Source organism: Cyprinodon variegatus, unplaced genomic scaffold (assembly GCF_000732505.1).
Source record: "Cyprinodon variegatus isolate N-32 unplaced genomic scaffold, C_variegatus-1.0 Scaffold952, whole genome shotgun sequence".
NCBI lineage: Eukaryota > Metazoa > Chordata > Actinopteri > Cyprinodontiformes > Cyprinodontidae > Cyprinodon > Cyprinodon variegatus.
Window position 1 is genome coordinate 1 of NW_015151405.1, and position 3,620 is coordinate 3,620.

The following is a 3,620-nucleotide window of genomic DNA, read 5'->3' on the forward strand; positions in this document are numbered from 1 at the left end:
TCAAAATCAGCAAGTCAAACTAGAAATCAGTGTAAGCAAGTCCAACCTTGATCAGTCCATGTCTAAATGGGTTATGAAATACCAAATTACAAACAATAAAGCTTTAAATCCAGCATTTCTAATATATCACAGTGTGATACTTAAACACAGTTGGTTAACTGCAGTTTTAGCAACATTTGATAAATCCTATAATGAGAGTTTGACTTTATGATTTATTCCAACCTTAATTCAACCATCACATTATCACATAAATCTCGTAAGAGCACCAGAGCAGAAATGAAAACAGTATAAAAGAAAGATGCCTATTTGAGCTGTTATATGAATGACGGTTGTTCCAGTTATTGTACAGAAGCAGTGCTGTGGTTTTTGTTCATTCGAGTGAGCGTGATGTTTTCCTGCCTGTGAGAACTGGTGGTTTAGCAGGCGTTTCAGCAGAGTAAACAGAATTCAGATCCGCACAACGACAATTCTGGCACTGAGTACCTTTTTGATTGAGCTACAGAATTTCTTCAACAACAAACAAGGCAGCCTAAATTACAACCCGAAGCTGTAAATGATTTTCCTGTATGCTTCGCACACACCAGTGAGTGCAGTTAGTGTTCTGCAGCTGAACAATTTGTCATGCCTTATAAAATGAACTGCACCACATTCTCAATGTTTCAGGGTTTTTTTTCTTGATTGTGAGGCAATGTATTTATCAGAGTGTTCCTTCTGTGTTGCAACGTCCTGTTTTCTGCCTCTCTGTAAGTTTTAGTGCTGCTTGTTCCTGCCGGAGCTCAGCCTGCTGCAGTTTCTGGGTGTTCTTGGTGGGTTTATCATTGATATGATGTTACTGAGGACTGCAATGCCTTCGTCACAGTTGAAGGGGTCAGCATTGTGTGTACCAGTTGCCTTTATTTTCAGGATTTCAAGATAGAGAGAGGAAAACATAGTTGAAAGCTTGCTTCAATACATTTGCTTTGTAGTAGCTAAATCTTTAGATGTTGTCTGCACATCTATCATATTGCATCTATCCATCTATCAATGCATCTATCAATATGTTGACACATCAAATATAAACAGGTCTTTCTGCTCCCCCAATCATATAATTTTAAACTTTTTTTCATCACATGCATTTGTTTTGCTTTCACCCAGATGCCAGCAGCCGTGTATAATCTTCAATCTGGCGGATGTGAGTGATTTGTTAATTTTTTGTCAAAACCAATAGTTTTGTCTGCTTTAAAGGCTTCCTCTTTTTTGTGCTCTTTGTGCACAAAATTTTTTGGGAAGAAACTGGTTAAAGTGGTCTTAGCCAGAGCTTGTCATCTGTCTTGGTTACGGGTGTTTGGATTATAGAGACTTAGATTAACGTAAGTGTTGACAAGTGTCAGGATTCTATGTTCTGTGCTCTGCTGATTCTTTTCCACAGTGGGCTGTTGTTCACGGGTGGGCGTGGCCCCGCACCTGCAGATTGTTGGGGCTGCTCTGCTGGAGCTTAAAAGGAGTTTTCAGTCAGCTGAAGGATGCCAGAGTGTTATGCCGGTTGTGGTACGCCTAGACCACCCTCCAGTCAACAGTTTTTTGTTCCTGTGAGTTAAACGTTTCGTTTCCTAATTCTAACTCTATTCTCCTGTCTCTCTCAGTTCATCGTGCTCTGGATTTCTCCCCCCTCCGTGCGCTGAGGACTGGTTCCTGAATCCTAGATGCCCAGATTCTGCTCTGGCGTTCCCCTCAAGCCCCCTTGATGTTACTGAGCCAGACAAGAGACCCCCCTTTCCTGGATTCACTCTCGTTCCTTCAGCTGCCTTTCAAACCTGTCTCCGCTTTGGTGCTGCTCGGGCTCCCGCTTATGTACCATTGGCTAGCTCACCTGTCGCTCAGCCATCTCCTCCCATCGGAAAGCAGTGAGTCGCAGAATCCCTTCTTTCTGAAGGTAAGCGAAGGGGCATCAGGGCAGATCTCCCTAACTCTACTAGTGTTAATCAGTTTCCTCTTTCCTCCCGCAGTGCTCCTACCTAGAGTTGGGAATTGATAACATTTTCACGATTTTGATTCCCTTATTGATTCTGTGAAACAATGAACTTGGTAAGTGCACAGTGACATTCATCTACCTTCGCCTGGGACATTCTATTTCTGCCTGCCTCTGTGAAAACAGAAGCCAGTGAACGGGAGCTGCCAGCCTCTGAGCCAGCCAGGCAACCCGTCTTGTCACAGTCATCAAAATCTAATTGAGAAGGCCTCAGTTTAATGTACAATTTCGGGAAATAAACTGTAATCGAATCTCCCCCTGATTTAAATAAACAAGCGTCACCTTTCTCTCGCTCCCTAAACTGCGGAGCAACTTCGTAGCACGTTTAATAACCCCAAAGAGAAGTAGGAAATGGGTTTATTTCCAGAAATGGCATATTATTTACTAGGAACCACATTAAACACAGCCAGTGATATAAAACTAGCCTCATACCACTAGAGTTGCCTTCCATGCTGGTCGTAACTTTAGCTTCTGTCCGGAAGCATCAAAAGCACAGCATTCGTTAAAATGTATGCCATGTTGTGTGCACAGGTGTTTCTGCATGTTCGATGTATTTCCTTCCACGGATGTAATTGTGACAAGCGTAACATAAGTCGTGCCGCCCAGCGCTAGGCTTTGGTGCTGCCTGGAACCGTTAAGAGAATGATTAGGCGAGCTGCCAAACGGTGCCATGGAATTGGAGCACACATAACCAGTTCTGAACAGGTACCGGTTTTCGATTCCCATCCCTACTCCTAACTCTGATTTTCCGAACCTCGCCTGCAGCTCACGTAGTTCTCTGCTTCTTGTTCTCTGACTGTGTCTGCATGTGGGCCAAACACCTTAAAACCATGACAACAAGGACCAGTTTATTCAGCTCTTAAGCATGATCATCCTTTGTAATGTAGTGCACATTTTAAAACATGACTAATGTCATGGCTATGATGAAAATGCAGCACAGTGACATAGCCTAAGCTCTGGGCCTGCAATCAAATGCAACTCTTTGTCTTAGATCCACAAAAACAAGTTGGCAAAGAAGCGAGCTTGGTCTCTTACTGGGAGGTCAGACAACTTTTAAATGGTTAGAACATGAGAAATAAACAAGATGGCCTGAGAATTTAGCTCTGTTAAGAAAAGGAAGCCCACAGTTTGGGTAATGCACCTTTTAAACCATCCTTGCTTGTTATGATGTGTGCAACATGTATTACTTATAGTGCATTTAATTGTTGTTGGAGTTTAGAACCTGTTAACTCCCTATTAAAAGACAAATAGATTTTATAGCTATTCTCTGATCACTGATTATGTAGAGTTCCGATACTGTATCTATTTTAGCCAGTTTTAATTTCATTATTATTGATAACAACAAATAGATATTTTCCTTCTTGTTGAACAAGTTGAAATATCTCTGATAAAATCACTCAATTATTTCTTGAAAGCAGCACATCTCTAAAATTCCTTAGGCTTTGGGACGGAGGTATCAGTACAAATATCAAAAAATCAACTTAAAGGAATTATAGTATATCTTATCTTTTTTTTATTTTGCACACCTTCAAATGTCAAAGTTTGGCATCATAAGATTCTAAACCTTTAAAAAATAAATAACACTATTTGAAATATTTTGATCAGAAAAAGG

At 41.1% G+C, this 3,620-nt stretch overlaps 1 long non-coding RNA gene across 1 annotated transcript; it reads left to right on the top strand.

The window, feature by feature from the left end:
* Window positions 1-1,464: 1,464 nt before the first annotated feature.
* Window positions 1,465-2,280, top strand: LOC107100268. The gene is made up of 3 exons (XR_001481992.1): window positions 1,465-1,527; window positions 1,623-1,912; window positions 1,986-2,280. It is a non-coding gene; the product is annotated as an uncharacterized LOC107100268 (long non-coding RNA).
* Window positions 2,281-3,620: the final 1,340 nt, after the last annotated feature.